This window comes from Myotis brandtii, unplaced genomic scaffold (assembly GCF_000412655.1).
Source record: "Myotis brandtii unplaced genomic scaffold, ASM41265v1 scaffold355, whole genome shotgun sequence".
NCBI classification, from domain to species: Eukaryota; Metazoa; Chordata; class Mammalia; order Chiroptera; family Vespertilionidae; genus Myotis; species Myotis brandtii.
The window spans coordinates 871,689-887,938 of NW_005363642.1; the positions used below are offsets into that span (position 1 = coordinate 871,689).

Consider the following 16,250-nt stretch of genomic DNA (forward strand, 5'->3'; position numbering starts at 1 on the left):
AGAGGAGAGAGATGTGAGACATATTGACTGGTTGCCTCCTGCACACCTGCAACCGAGGTAATTGAACATGATCAGGAATCGAACCCACGACCCCTTCATGGCCCCAGCCAACCCTAATCCTCTCAGTCCCCCACCTCCCAATACCGTCACGTTGGGATTAGGGCTTCAACATATGAATTTGGGGGGATACAGTTCCGTCCATAGCAGCCCCGGGGGCTCCTGCGAGGGGCTCAGATTTCATTCTGTCTTTGGAAATGATAGTCTGGATGTTGAGAATGAGGCGTTTCCCATTTAAACACTTACAGCCTCCTTGGTCTGGACCTGGCTGAGCTCCTGCAAACATGGGCAGGAAGGGAGGAGTCTCTCTACTCCCCTGCTTCGTCCCCTACAGGGGGCAGGGGCCTCGGCTTCCCCACCCTCCTCGCTCTCACCCTGGGACCAATGCCCGGTGCAGCAGAACCTGACCCTTGAAGTGAGGCCTAGGGGGCCGGGTCCCAGGCAGGTGACCCACAGTGAGGCCCCACCCACTGCAGCAAGCACCCGGCTCTGTACCCATATGGTCCTGGATGCTCGCTGTGCTGTGGGACTCCAGGCAGCTCATTCCTTGGCTGTAAGCCTTGGTTTTCTCATCTGCAGACGGGTACAGCTCCCGGGCTGGCATGTAGCAGGAGCTCCGGGAGAGGAGAGCAGGTTGCCCATCAAGATGCAGGTGCTCAAGAACAGATGGGTGAGGAGCCAGGGACCAGTGGGCTTCCGGAGTGGGGGAGGTGGGGAGCTCCCTCAGGTTTCCAGAGGGGTCCGGGTCTGGGACCCCCCACATCACTGTATCACAGGGCTGAGCGCTGGTCTGCAGAGCCTGGGGCAAGCACTGGGCCGTGGAGAAATGGGGACAGCCAGCCCTGAAGGCCCCCTCGCTCCTTCTGGGTCTCCTGTGACCCTTAGGCCCCGCCCCTTCAGTGCTCCCAACAGAAGTCCTGCTCATAGTACAAATGGCTGCGATGCTGGCCAGGGCTCTAGGGTGAGATTTCTGGCACCCGTTCTCCTCTCATGGCTGTGGGCATCCAATCCTCTTATGGGAGGAGCCCCCGCCCCATGGTGCTCTCATGTTCCAGGGCATCGACGTCCAAGGCCGACAAGATCCACACGGAGGTCACGCCGGAGCACATCCTGCAGCCCGCACTGGCAGAGCTCCCAGGAAAGTGGAAACGGACTAGGCCCACCGGCTGGCCACTGCCTACGCCTGGGGTTCTGCGACCTGCCCAGGGTGAGTCTGTCCTGGGGAAGGGCCCAGGGACCCATGTGGGGAGTGAGGTGAGGAGAGAGGAGGACATAAGTGAGAGCTAGATGCCCACATCAGGTTCTGCCACTTGCCAGCTGGGCGAGCATGGGCACACCTCCTCTCCGAACGCCCCGTGTGTAATCTGGGGAATGGAAGCAGCAGCAGGCTCCGGCACACAGGGTGACTGTGGGCTTGAGGGAGGTGACACAGGAAGAGCATTACACACAGACGAATGCTGCTGTCATCACAGTAGAGGTGAGGCGTGGGAACCCCGTTCCCCCAACATTTCCTCTGGGCTTAGTAGCTGGTTGATTGCTCCCTCCTTCCGTCCATCTGTCCATCCACCATCCACCCCAGGGGTCACAAACTCTGTAAAGGGTCTGAGAGTAAATATTTTCGGCTTTGCAGACCACACAGTCTTCCATTGCGTCATGAAAGCCACCACAGATGAAGTGTAAATGAATGAGTGTGGCCACTGTCCAGCAAAAGTTTATTTATAAGAACAAGCAATGAGCCGGATTTGGCCCATGAACCATGGTTTGCCAACCTCTGATCTATTTATACACTCATTCAGAAAACATTTTTGGGTTTTACTTGTGCCAGGCCCTGTTCTAGGTAGAGGGACAAGGATGGTGACAGGGACAGACAGTGCCTGCTCTCCTGAAGCTCACATTCCAGTGGGTGGAGGAAGATAAACAAGATGCATGATATGTAGTCAGGCATGGTGAATGCTGTGGAAGGACAAAGCGGGGAGGGTGATGGGATGCAGCGGGCCTCTGACAAGTGCAAGCTCTGCAGAAGAAACAGTCTGTGCAAAGGCCCTGTGGTAGAAGCATGCTTAGAGTGTTTGAGGAACACAGCGTGGCCCATACAGAGTGTGTAAGGAGGTGAGGTTAGGAGGATAACGCAGACCCCCAGGCTATGCCAATGAGACCAGTTTCTTCCTTAAGCACAATGGGAAGGCAGAAGACGCAGAAGACCTTGAGCAGGGGGGTGATAGCTGATTTGAATTTTTTAAAGGTCATTCTGGCTGCCAAGTGGAGCAGGGGCTATGGGCGGGGGCAGAAGCAGAGGATGGGAGGCCCGATAGGCTATTGCAACAGCCCTGGTGGCCTGGACCAGGGCATGGTGGGGAGAGGAAGCTGTGCACCTGCAGCTCCCTGACCACTGACATGCACTGTCTCATCTCAGGCCCTCTCGGTCTCCCGGGAGCACACCCTGGGTCAGGATGGGCGCCTGCTGCCTTCCCACTGCAGCTGGACCTCGCTCCAGACCTGGACCCAGCCTGCACCTGGGTCTGACCCTCCGCAGCCACAGCAGGCCGCGGACACCCGACTTCTCCAGGGAGCTGGAGGTGGGTAGCTGGGTTGGGGCTGCCTACTCCTTGGGAAGATTCACTGACAGACAAGAATGGTGACAGGGACAGACAGTGCCTGCTCTCCTGGAGCTCACATTCCAGTGGGTGGAGGAAGATAAACAAGACGCATGATATGTAGTCAGGCATGGTGAATGCTGTGGAAGGACAAAGCGGGGAGGGTGATGGGATGCAGCGGGCCTCTGACAAGTGCAAGCTCTGCAGAAGAAACAGTCTGTGCAAAGGCCCTGTGGTAGAAGCATGCTTAGAGTGTTTGAGGAACACAGTGTGGCCCATACAGAGTGTGTAAGGAGGTGAGGTTAGGTGAGGATAACACAGACCCCCAGGCTATGCCAATGAGACCAGTTTCTCCCTTAAGGACAATGGGAAGGCAGAAGACCTTGAGCAGGGGGGTGATAGCTGATTTGAATTTTTTAAAGGTCATTCTGGCTGCTAAGTGGAGCAGGGGCTATGGGCGGGGGCAGGAGCAGAGGATGGGAGGCCCGATAGGCTATTGCGACAGCCCTGGTGGCCTGGACCAGGGCATGGTGGGGAAAGGAAGCTGTGCACCTGCAGCTCCCTGACCACTGACATGCACTGTCTCATCTCAGGCCCTCTTGGTCTCCCGGGAGCACACCCTGGGTCAGGATGGGCACCTGCTGCCTTCCCACTGCAGCTGGACCTCGCTCCGGACCTGGACCCAGCCTGCACCTGGGTCTGACCCTCCGCAGCCACAGCAGGCCGCGGACACCCGACTTCTCCAGGGAGCTGGAGGTGGGTAGCTGGGTTGGGGCTGCCTACTCCTTGGGAAGATTCACTGACCCACCTTGGTTTCCCTCTGGCCAGTGGGCCCACCACTGCCTGGGCATCTGTGCCATCTAGTGGCTATTATTGGAACTGTAGGCCAGTACCCTGGTGGGGACCAGAGCTTAACTGCAGAACCTTGCTGTCTAGGGCTCTAATGGTGGGATTTCTGGCTTCTGCTCTCCTCTTATGGGGGTCTCTTCACTGCAGTCCTAAGAACAAGCAGCTCCTGCCCTGCCCTGACACCCAGTCCTAGAACTAAGAGGCAGCTACACTGCCTGGCATTGAATCCCAAGCTAGCCTCTTCCCAGTTGGCAACTTGCTTAACCTCTGTCTCTCAGTTTCCTCACCTGTAAAGTGGGTGATGATTACTTCCCATGAATTAGTGCTGCAAGGATTAAATATGTTAATTTGTGTAGACTGTTTAGAATAGTGCCTGATACAAAGTGGCCACTGATAATAGCTGGTAAGTATTAGCTACTATTAACTTTAATTGGCCCAGCCTTCTCATCCCCTTCCTGATTCCCAGCAGCCCAGGGACGTAGAAGGGGCAGAGGTGGACTTGACGCCTGCCCCACCCCGACCTGGCCAAGTGATCTTGGGAAGGGACCTCCCTGAGCCCTGTTTCCTCAGCTGTAAGTGGGGGACAGATTATTTCATAGGGTGGTTGGTGGGGTTCTGGGCACCCTTCCCTCGGCCCGCACAGCACAAGCATGCAATAGGGGCTCCATTGATGTCTGCTGGCCTCTTGTCTCCCTGGCTGGGTGACCCTGACCTTGTGACTTTCCTTCTCCAAGTCTGTCTTCTTCTCTGTCAAATGGGAGCAAATCCCACCTCCTTCTCAGAGTTGTTAGGAGGAAAAATTCTGCTCTCCTCTTATGGGGGTCTCTTCACTGCAGTCCTAAGAACAAGCAGCTCCTGCCCTGCCCTGACACCCAGTCCTAGAACTAAGAGGCAGCTACACTGCCTGGCATTGAATCCCAAGCTAGCCTCTTCCCAGTTGGCAACTTGCTTAACCTGTCTCTCAGTTTCCTCACCTGTAAAGTGGGTGATAACTGTGCCTACCCCACTTCCCATGAATTAATGCTGCAAGGATTAAATATGTTAATTTGTGTAGACTGTTTAGAATAGTGCCTGATACAAAGCGGCCACTGATAATAGCTGGTAAGTATTAGCTACTATTAACTTTAATTGGCCCAGCCTTCTCATCCCCTTCCTGATTCCCAGCAGCCCAGGGACGTAGAAGGGGCAGAGGTGGACTTGACGCCTGCCCCACCCCGACCTGGCCAAGTGATCTTGGGAAGGGACCTCCCTGAGCCCTGTTTCCTCAGCTGTAAGTGGGGGACAGATTATTTCATAGGGTGGTTGGTGGGGTTCTGGGCACCCTTCCCTCGGCCCGCACAGCACAAGCATGCAATAGGGGCTCCATTGATGTCTGCTGGCCTCTTGTCTCCCTGGCTGGGTGACCCTGACCTTGTGACTTTCCTTCTCCAAGTCTCAGTCTTCTTCTCTGTCAAATGGGAGCAAATCCCACCTCCTTCTCAGAGTTGTTAGGAGGAAAAAGTGACATCCGCACAGTGCGCACAGTAGGTGCTCATGAGATGGGTGGTTCCTGCTAGCATCCGGAGCTCTCCAGCCCATTTCCGAGTCCAGTAGCTGAGGCTGTCCAGGGCTGACCCTTAGTTTTTCACTTTCCAGCCAGGCCCCAGCCACTCCGGCATCTGTAATCCTGGTGCTCTGTGGCCTGCCTCCCTGGAATCGGAGGCCTGGGAGTGAACCCTTCTTACTTGCTCACTGCTCCCCTCTCCCCCCATTTTGGGGTTTGTGGGGTGAACAGAGGCCCTTCCCAGTCCTATTTGGCCCTCATGCCACCCAGTGGCCCCTGTGCAGAGAATGGACCGATCCTGGAGGTCGGGAACTCACCTGGGCTGCACAGCAGCCAGCCAGCGTGCCCTCACCATTTGGTGAAGGCAACTCGGCACAGCTGGGACACAGGAGGCATCGGGACAGAGACTGGAATGTAATCCGCAGACGCCCACCTGTAAATTTTCCTAAGGATTCCTGGGCTCCACCCCCCTGCCCACTTAGAAATCTCGGGGAGAGGGGCCTTGGGAAGCTGCGTGTTAGTACGCACCCTGAATGAGGTTCAAGGGCTGCTTCACAAAGCACCCAACTTGGCAGCTCAACACAACAGCATTTCTTCTCTCAGTTCTGGAGGCCAGAAGTCTGACATCAGGTGTCAGCGGGCCATGTTGCCTCTGAGGCTCAGGGGAGTCCTCCTGGCCTCTTCCAGCTCCTGGTGGCAGTGGCACAGTGAGGGGGGGACCCTACTGGGCCTCATGGAGGTGAGAGAGCCGGGATGGGGGAGTGTGGCTGTCCCCCTGGGGCAGAGGCCACAGCACAAGGAGCCCTGAAGCCGGGTCCAGCAGCGCCAAGAAAACCAGAAGCCACCAGCCCGTAGCCTGGCAACGTGTCCTCCGCCCTTGCGGCACCGAGAGCCTTCTGTCCATCCCATTCCGAGAGGCTCCCCTGGACACCCCCCGCTCAGCCTGTCCCTCTGTCTGCCGTCCAGGGTTGTAGCTGTTGGGTTCCAGGTACAAGCCCAGCTGGAGGAGAGGATCCGAGGTGTGGGTGCCTATGTGAGAAGATTCCAGTGCCTGGTGGGTATACTGTGTTGGGGTGTCAGGGGTGCACTTCAAGAATGGGAAGTCTGTGTGGGGATGCCCCTCTGGCCCATCCTGTGCCCCCTGCTCACAGGCATGAGGGTCTTCGGTGCCCCAAACCTTAACTTGCTCCTGCCTCAATTTCCCTACCCAGGTGTAGCAGCAGGCACCCTGGACAGCTGTCTCAGGTGGGGCCGGAGGCTGTCCAGGCAAGTGGCCAAGATGTGGGGCCAGAGCCAGACCAGACAGGCACGACCCTGCACCCAAATCCACACACACTCCTGGGCCCCCACGCCCAGGCCCTCACACTTGGCCTGGGGCACTCTTTCAATCAAAAAGGCCTCCTGCTTTCGGGTGAGCCTGCAACCTAACTTCTTTTAGACCCTCCTGCCTTATCCTCAGGGACCTACGGCCTTCACACTCCGTGGGTGTGCTGTCTCCATTCTTGTAGCTAACATCTCATTCCCGCTGCCTCCTTTCTTTTGGGACAGCTGCCCAGGTTTCCTCAGTCCCCGCCTGACTTTGCTGGGCGCACAGCTTTACTTCTCTCGCGCCCGCTGTCGTAGGGTTCCAGGGCCCATTTCCAGGCCTGCGATAAGCACCGGTGTGGTTGTGCCGGTGGCTAAGGCTCCTGAGCGGCTCACTAGACGCCACTGCCCCGAGCGCCCTGGAGCTGCCGGAGCCTCTGTCCTCTCCACAGTCCAGCAGCGGCGCTGACAGCTGGCCCAGCGGGGAGCTGCCCACACCCTGCCGGCGTCCCTCTGACCGGCTGTGAAACGTTCTCTCACCGGCTTATGTCTCTGTGCCAGAGTCCCCCCTCCCCGCTGGGTTCAGTGAGTCCCCTAGATACTCAGAGCTATGACCTGTCACAGGGAAAGGACACAGGAAAAGACCAACAAGGTGGACAGTGCAGGGCCCAAAGGCCAAGAGACCAGGCCCAGTAAGCAGTCCAGCGGGCGCAGGGGACGCCCTCAGTCCCCCCAGCCTTGAATTGGGACACCACCTGCCAGACCCTGTCTGCCGGGGGGCTCTCCAGGGACCCTGTTCTCAGGCTTTTACAGGGGCCTGGTCACCAGGACAGCCTCTGCCTGGCACGCACCAGACTCGCAGAAGGAACGGGGTGCTCAGCATAAACCACATGTGTGCACAGTTTGGGCGCAGTGGGCCTCACTGCCCTCTTGCCAACCCCGGCTCCCCGATGCCAGCCAAGGGCCGACCTTGTGAACGGCCCTCAGGGGGGAATCTCGGGCCCACCATGCCGACAATCTCCTGCAGTCTCTAGAGCCCCCACCTATTCCAGGTAACAGGCCCTATTTCCTGGAGGCCGGGTCATCAGGGGACTGGCTTTCCCGCCTGGGTCTGGGTGGTGGGCAGTGGCATCCTGCCTGCCACCAGGCCCCGGAGGCCTCACGGTGGCACTGGCTGCCTATTGCAGGGCCCAGGCCACGCTGAAGGATGTCTATTGGAGGTGACACTGCAGCCCCTGGACGAGGTGCAGCCAGAGCGAGCAAGGAGGCTGTGCGGCGGCGGCCAGCCTGGGTGTCTGTTATGTCTCTGTGCCCAGAGTCCCCCTCCCCGCTGGGTTCAGTGAGTCCCTAGATACTCAGAGCTATGACCTGTCACAAGGAAAGGACACCCTGTATTTGGTGAGGTGGGTGAAGGGGTGGCACGTGGCTGTGCCAGGCGGGGATGGCCCTGGCGTCTCTCACTGCCCCCTCCCTCCCCAGGCCGCCCACCAGATGCCTCTTGGGCTGACGCCCCTCCTCAGAGGTGCTGATACTCCGCAGGCCCTTGCTGGGCCCGTGCAGCTTCTCACCAGGTAACGGGCTGTGTTCCCTGTGTTCCTGCCCCCAACAGGCTATGCTCAAACACCCTCGCTCTCATGACAACGCTGCCTGCCAGGCAGGCGTGTTTAGTCCCCACCTTACAGATGAGGCCACTGGGGCTCCCTCAGTCCTAGACATTCTATGAGCACTTCCTCTGAGCAGCCGCGGTTTCAGGCGCTGTAGCTACAGCGGGAAAGAGACAGACCCTGGCCTCATGTGGCCGTTTCCTAGGCAGCGGGTCACTATGTCAGTAACCAGGCGTCCACACCAGCCGCTGGCAAACCTTCCTAGGAAAGGGCCTGAGTGTCAGGTTTGTAGTCTTTGTTAATCCTCACGCGAGGGTATTTTTTCCCATTGATTTTTAGAGCAAGTGGGAGGAGGGAGAGGGGTAGAGAGCCCCTCTGAATGTGAGTCCTGCACCCCCCTCCCTGGGAGCCCCTGTGCCCTTTGGAATGTGGCAGCAGGACCTCCAGGGGAAAGAAGAGAGCGGGCCCACTCCTGGGCGCCATAGTAAGCCCTAGCATTGCAGTGCTGGGCGCATCTGTCCCAGGCTGAGCCCCAAGGTGACTCAACTGCCCAAGGTCACTAGGACTAAGGCTGGACTACAGATCCAGGCTTTGTCCAGCATATAAAAGCCTGGGCCAGGAGCCCAGCACGGGCGAGCAGCTCAGGGCTCCAGGCCAGCGCCCTCCCAGGGGACTGTGCCGGAAGTGGCTAATCGAGTCCAGCCTCTCAGACAGTCAGGGGCTGCAGGCCCGGCTCATGCCAGAGTGTGGCCCGGGCTCACTCCTGTGGGGCACGAGCGTGGGCTGTTCCTGAGCCCAATTCCTTGGCGCTGGGAGGGTCTGGGCAGGCAGGAGTGCACCCAGGGCGGGGTCCAGGCTGGTGTGCCAGGGTGGGGTTGTAATCACACAAGTGGGAACACAACCGAGGGCACGTGGTAGCCCTCCCGGAGTCAGGGGGTCCTTTCATTGCTAGGCAGCTGCTGATGGAGGAATGGCCTGGTCTTGACCTTCAGCTCCACCAGCTGACACAGGGCTTGTAGTCCACCCCTTGAGGCTGCCCTGGCCAGATGGGCCAGAACTGTCCCCTTCTTGGGCCATCTTCTGCCCACCATGCAGAGGCAGAGCCCGGCCCATGTGGCACCTCCCTTGTGTTGGATGGAACGTTGGCCGAAATCTTTTTTTAAAAATATGTTTCTTTTTTCAGTAGCTTCATACACCACACAGTTCACTCATTTAAAGTGTCCAGTTCCGTGGCTTTGAGCACATTCACAGCGGTGTGCGCCCCTCACCACAGTTAGTTCTAGAACATTTCCATCACCCTCCAACCCTCAGCTATCCCAGTCTACTCTGTCTCTAAGGATTTGCCTGTTCTGGACACCGTGTAAACAGAATCACAGAACATCTGACCTTTTGTGATGGCTTTTCACCTAGTAGAAAGTTTCCACGTTCACGCATGTATTCGTCCTTCTTTCCTTTTTATTGCTGACTTGGCTGTAAACTGTGAACACACCCCTAGAGGTCAAGTCATCTTGAAGCTGAGGCTCCTGGGGAACTGGCTGCTGGGCCGGGGACAGATCACATCTCCCGACCTGGGCTGCCCCGGAGGACATGGGCCACAGAGCAGGCTGGACACTCTGGGGTGCCCTGTGGGTCCCTGTGGGTTTGGGACTCCACGCAATAGGCAGAGCTGGCCCTTCTCACCCTGCCTTTGGGCCTCTCCTCAGACCTTGGTGTGTGGCCGGGCCAGGCCTGCTGACCTCTGCGGCAGCCTGCTGTTGGCCAAGGACTTTGCTTGTGACACTTTCTCACCAATGCTGAGCTGGGCCACACCGCCTCTACCCCAGCCTGAAGGTGAGCACGGGGGAGAGCTGGCCGCCACGGGGGCAGGCGGCCCATACCCTTCCTGCCTGGTGCCCCAAGGACCAGTCACCTGTCCCGCTCAGCCCTGCCTGGCCCACGACCTGCCTGCGGAGAGCTGAGGGCCTGGATCTGCCTCGTGTCCAGGCGAGGAGGGCCATCCCCAGGATCGAGCTGACCACGGCGCCTCTGTCACCTGTGCCATCGAGCTGGCCTCTGGCTCCATGGTAGGTCCGGGCCGGCCTCCCCTAGGCCACGGTCAGCTTCCAGTGAGCACCGCTGTGCCTTCGCATGGTTGTGAGCAGGAGGCCCAGGTCCTCTCTTAGGCCAAGGCTGCTCCTTGGGGGCTCACAACCTGGGGGGGGAGAGGGGGGAGCTGGAGAACAGCCTGAATGGCTCAGAACTGGAAGAAGGTCAAAGACCATCGCTCACTGGTGGCTGGCCCTGTTTCTGGGGCTGTAACGCACATGCTCTCCTCATGCAATCTTCCCAGTGTCATCCCGCGGTACAGGGGACCCGACCAGGGTGCCATCGCTCACTGATGACTGGCCCTGTTTCTGGGGCTGTAACGCACACGCTCTCCTCATGCAATCTTCCCAGTGTCCAGTGTCATCCCGCGGTACAGGGGACCCGACCAGGGTTAAGTGACTGGCCCACATCCACAGCCAGGAGCAGTGGGCCAGGATTTGAGCCCTGCCTTGCACGCTCCCCCTGATCAGGGCAGGCAGGCCCAGAACAGCTCCCTTGGCCCAGGAACGACTTCAAGAACTGCATCCTGGCCACACAGGATGGGAATGGTGACCTGAGAGGTCACACCCTTTCCTCGGTCCCTCTTCTCTCCCTCTGATGAAGGTTTGGGGCCAGTATGATAGGGTCAGGCATGGAGGGGTGGGTTTCAGCTGCCCCCTCAAAGCCTGGCCAGCTGTGCATGTAGGAGGAGGACATGTCCTGCCCTCTCCTGTCCCCACAGGCATTTCGGCCGGCCTTCTGGGTGACAACGAGGCTGGCGATGAGCTGATGGTGCCAGATGCACAGTGGCCAGCAGCCTGGAGATCACCCTCACCTGGCAGGTGAGCCAGTGGGCCAGCCCTTCCTCCCTCAGGCCTGCGTGTCACTAGGGCTGCAGGAGGCCCTCGTGCTGAGGTTCCCAGGCCTGCATGCTCTCTTCAGAGAACTCAGGCTGAAGGGGTGGTAGATCCCTATGGAGGCTGAGCTGCCCAAGAGAAAAGAGGTCCAGGCAGGAGGCCAGAGTCCTGCATTTGTCCCATCAGGTAGGTGGCGACTGCAGGGCATGGAGAAGACTCAGCAGGCGTGCCGGGGACAGAGTCCGCCTGCCGGCCTTCTCCCAGGACCCCCACTCAGCCTGGGGAAGTGCTTCCGGTGGGGAGTGCGAGGCTGGGCCTGGACCCTACAGAGGCCACAAGGCAGGTGGACCATGGGGCAAAAAAAAGGCCCTTGCCCCAACCTAATCTGTGCCCATCCTCTGAGCTCCTCCCAGGAGTGTGGTTGGCAAGGACAATGACCATGGGTTCTGGGTTCCAGGTGACCCCACACCATCCAGGACACCTGTGGCTCCCAGGAAAGCCAACCTGCCTGAAACCTGGAGGCCGCCTACATCCACCTGTTTGCCCGTGACTTTGTGCCCCTGGGTCTCCTTCCACACGAGGTAAGCTGCCCCTGGCCAGCAAGCCCTCTGACCCCACCTTCCATCCCAGAGGGAAACCAGTGCCTTTCTCCTAGCTCTGCCAAGGGAGGTCAGGCAGCTATAAAGTCGCTTTCTGAAAATGTATAGCCACATTCCCGCCATCCAGGGGTTTGAATATACATTCCCTACCATGTCTGCAAACCCCTGGGCACACCTGCAACCCGTTTGTGTATGATTCGAATGAGTGACTTCCCAATGCACAGAGGTGGAAGTCAGCGACCTCAGCAGACAACGAACGACACGAGATTCCTGTTAAATTATTCGTGACACATGTAAAAACACGGTAAGGCAGGGGTCACTCATGATAGATTCAAGGGAGCACTAAGGCTCTACCCCCAAAACAACAAGGAGAAGTGGGAATTTAAGCCAAGGAACAAGGCAGGGGTCAGTGAGATTCTGGCTAAACAGAACCGACAGGATTCTTGCAGGTCAGAATGATCTCACCTCGCCTGGTGAGGACCCTATCAGGTGTCAAGGTGATCAGTTACAGAGAATGCAGGGTTCCAGTTAAACCGACAGCAGAATTCCTGTTAGACGAGAACAATGCACAAACACAGAGGTCCAAGAGTTGGGGCCTAGTTGAGATGAGACTTTGGTTAAAGAGAAAATCTTTCCCCAAAGACTTCAGTCACTAGGCTTCAAGATTGTTAAAGACATAAAAGAATAAATTTTAAAATGACAAGCATAATTCCAAAATGCATTCCATTGACATTTATTTAAATAAATTTTTATTGATTTCAGATGAAGAGGAAGGGAGAGATAGAAACATCAATGATCAGCTGCCTCCTGCATGCCCCCTATTGGGGATCAAGCCCACAACCCAGGCATGTGCCTATGACCTCCTGGTTCATAGGTCGACACTCAACCACTGAGCCACACTGGCTGGGCTCCACTGATATTTAAAACCTGATAGATTCAACAGCAGAAGAGAAAATTATGAAAGAGGGAGGGTGCAATGAGAGGGTCCAACAGAAAGTCCAGAATGAGAAAGGTTTGAGAGACGTGACTCCTCAGATTCAGGAAGCACATGGTCTCCAAAATAGTATAAATAAACCCATACCAGACACGCAGGCTGGAACTGCAAGAAAACCAACGGTCCTAAGAGGTAATCTTTCAAGAAATGAGTAGATAACCTATCTCCCAACAGTAGTGACAGAAGACTGGAATAAATCTTTAAAGCATTAGAAGAAAATAATTGTCAAGTCCGATCTTATGCCCAGTTCAACTCTTATTTAAGATTAAAGAGTAGCCCTACCTGGTTTAGCTCAGTGGATAGAGCGTCGGCCTGAAGGGTCCCAGGTTCGATTCCGGTCAAGGGCATGTACCTTGGTTGCGGGCACATCCCCAGTGGGAGGTGTGCAGGAGGCAGCTGATCGATGTTTCTAACTCTCTATCCCTCTCCTTTCCTCTCTGTAAAAAATAAAATATATATATAAAGATTAAAGAGTAAGTAAGTGCTCAGCACTGAACTATCTGAAAATGTTTTACTACTAGTGGGCTCTCACTGAACGAACTCGACCTTGCACATTCATTCACACGCTGTCTGGCTACTTCTGTGCAACGACGGCAGAACGGTGTTTGTGACAGAGACGATCCGGCTGCAGAGCCTAAAATATTTACTGTTTGGTCTTTTACAGAAAAAGCTGGCGGATCCCTGCTGTACACCAAGAAAGCAGGAGGAAGGAAATCAAAGAGAAATTAATGAAATAGGAAGAAACAACAGAACAGATCAAGATAAAAAAAAATAAGACAATACTAGAAATGAGCAAGGAGTCAAAACTATAGATCCCACATTGCTGATAAATTTCAAAATCTGGATTAAATTATTTCCTAAAAAGATACAATCTGCCCAAATTGATTTGAGAAAGAATATCAAAGCTATTAAGTCACCTGAATCTATAGGTTCAAATGTAGCTCTGAAAGACCACAGATGCAGCTTAGTGAAATTACTAGAATTTTTTTGCTCCGTGAAAGACACTATTGAAAGGATAGAAAGTATATACTGAGAGAAAATATTTGCAAACCACATATCTGACAAAGGACCGATATCTAGAATATATAAATTAAATAACAGTAAAAAAAACAAAAACCACACACCAAAAACAATCTAAATAGAAAATGGGCAAAAAACATGGAGATGTTTCACCCAAAAGGACGTATGGATGCCAGATGAGCACATGAAGAAATGTTCCCCGTACCAGCCCCTAGGAAAGTGAGATAACACTAACCACCTGTTAGGACAGTTAAAACAAAAAACAGTAACAATACCAAATGCAAGAATGCAGAGACCTGGACCTCACAGGCATGGCTGGTGGGCATGTAAAATGGTGCGGTCATTCTGGACAATCATGTAGCAGTTTCTTTAAAAGCTCAACCTACACCTACCCTAGGGGTTCAGCAACTGAACTCCTGGACATTTATCCCAGAGAAACTCCAACATTCTCCCAAAAACCTGTTCATGATTATTTCTAGCACTATTGTTTGTAATAGCTCAAAACTTGAAACAACCCCAATAGCCTACACCCAGTGCATCGTTAGACAAATTTTGGTACATCCATACCATGGAATATTCAGCAATAAAAAGGATACAAACTCACCCTAACTGGTTTGGCTCAGTGGGTAGAGTGTCGGCCTGTGGACCAAAGGGTCCCGGGTTTGATTCTGGTCAAGGGCACGTACCTTGGTTGCAGGCTCCTCCCCGGCCTGGGCCATAATCAGGGCGCATGCAGTAGGCAACCAATTGATGTGTTTCTCTCTGTCTTTCCCTCTCTCTAAAAAAAAGAAATCAATGGAAAAATATCCTCAGGTGATATTAACAACAACAAAAAGATACAAAATCTAGATACACGCAACAACTTGGATGGATTTCAAGGGCATTACACTGAGTGAAAAGAGCCAAACTCAGAAAGTCACATGCTGTGTGATTCTATCTATAGAATATTCTTTAAACAAATTAGTGGCTGCTGGGGTGACAGATGGGGTGGGGAGTGGTGGTGATATAGTGGAGGAGCACAAGAAGTTTGTGATGATGGGAAGTTCTGTATGTTGATGGTGGCGGTGGTTACATGAATCTACATGTGTGACAAAATGTCGGAACTACATATACACTCACATTCTACCAATGTCCATTTCTGGGTTTTGCTATAATTATGGAAGATGTAACCATTGGGGGAAACTAGACGAAAAATGCCCAGGACCTCTCTGTACTGTAAGTGTTTCATAATAAAAACACCAGGCCCAGAATGTTTTATAGGCAAGTTGTAATAATTTACCACAACTGTCCCAGAATAGGAAAGCGAAACCTAACTCTTCCCAGCTCATTTTAATGCAGTTACGTAATTCTATCTTAGGGTACAAAACCTCATAAGGTCAGTACAAGAGAGGAAAATTAGAAGCCCAGCTGCATACGTGATGCAGATGTTCAACACACTGATGTTGAACATATAAGTTACAAACATAGTAGGAAGCAAAATTCAACAAAGTGTTGAAACAAAAACGAACAAAGCATCATGACCAGCTGAGGTCCCTGGTAGTGACTTAGACCAGATAATTCAGAACCACCCTTCTGGGGGGATATCCAATTACTCCAGACAGGATACAGAAAAAGTCGGATAGGTCGACATCCAGGGAAGACAGGAGAGTGACATCAGCGAGAGGGCAGGCTAGGCAGCTACAGGCCCTCACTCCTCCATGGAAACACCGAGTACATAACAGCACATGGACCAGAGTAGTGGGAACTCTACAAATCAGCTGAGCAGCAGCACCAACCGAGTGCCTAGCCAAGAAAAAGCCGCATTCAGACTGGCAGGAAACCTCGTGGCGTTCTGGCTTGCCTTCTGCAGTTTCAAGGAAGCCACCTAATTCCTGGCTCTTCCCTCAGTATAAAAGGGGAAGAGTGGAACTTGCCTGCAATATTCTGGCTTGTCTGGGGGCTGCCAGAGGGACTGGTTTCGGTCTCTCCTGACTCCGATACTGCTGAGGTTGGAGGTTGCTGAAAGCGGAAGTGGGTGCCAATGAGAGGAGTCTGCAAACCTGCGGGTGGCTGGGAGCAAAATTATGGACAAAGGCATATAATACATTGAAACCCTTGAGAAGAAGCAGGAGTGAGACTCCTAGGGAAATCAGGACATTTAAAAGCAGCTGTGTGGCCCTGGCCTGGCATCTCAGTTGGTTAGAACGTTGTCCTGATACACTAAGGTTATAGGTTCCTCCCCCGGTCAGGGCACATACAAGAATCAACCAATGAATGTGTAAATAAGTGGAACAAATAACAATTCAATCTCTCTCTTTCTCTCCTCCGCTCCTTTCTCTCCTTCTCTCTCTCTCTCTCCCCTATCAATAAATTTAAAAGCAGCTGTGTATGTTAGGGAAGTAGAATTAAAGCACAAACACAGGCCCGGGGAAGATGCACCCTAAAAATGTTTGAAAGAACCCAATGCCTTGCATCAGGCTGTCCCGTTAAGGTCTTCGCTTGCACAGGACGCTCTACAAAGACTGGGAGAGTTAGGTCTTTTCAAATGCCCAGTTTCAACAAACGATGACAAGACATACAAAGAAATGAGCCCATTTAAAGGAACAAAAATCTCCAGAAACCAACTCTCAAGAAACACAGGCCTCTTAACTTACTTAGCAGGGACTTTATTTTTATTTAATTATTTATTTGTTTTTATTAACCCTCACCAGAGGATATTTTTTCCATTGATTTTTAGAGAGAATGGAAGGGAGGCAGAGAGAGAGACACATTGATTGGTTGCCTC

At 54.2% G+C, this 16,250-nt stretch overlaps 2 long non-coding RNA genes across 4 annotated transcripts in view; both read left to right on the plus strand.

Moving 5' to 3' along the window:
- LOC106727053 overlaps nucleotides 1-13,786 on the plus strand; it is an 18,632-nt gene extending 4,846 nt beyond the window's left edge. The window contains exons 2-10 of one of the 3 annotated variants that reach the window (XR_001363200.1): nucleotides 637-727; nucleotides 1,113-1,264; nucleotides 1,358-1,534; nucleotides 2,471-2,633; nucleotides 3,970-4,072; nucleotides 6,010-6,097; nucleotides 7,536-7,645; nucleotides 8,784-8,785; nucleotides 13,772-13,786. This is a non-coding gene — a long non-coding RNA (uncharacterized LOC106727053). The remainder of the gene's footprint in view (nucleotides 1-636; nucleotides 728-1,112; nucleotides 1,265-1,357; nucleotides 1,535-2,470; nucleotides 2,634-3,969; nucleotides 4,073-6,009; nucleotides 6,098-7,535; nucleotides 7,646-8,783; nucleotides 8,786-13,771) is intronic. The other 2 variants (XR_001363201.1, XR_001363202.1) reach the window with 2 other exon arrangements.
- On the plus strand, nucleotides 9,917-11,209 carry LOC106727052. Its single transcript, XR_001363199.1, has 3 exons — nucleotides 9,917-10,015; nucleotides 10,759-10,858; nucleotides 11,060-11,209. It is a non-coding gene; the product is annotated as an uncharacterized LOC106727052 (long non-coding RNA).
- Nucleotides 13,787-16,250: the final 2,464 nt, after the last annotated feature.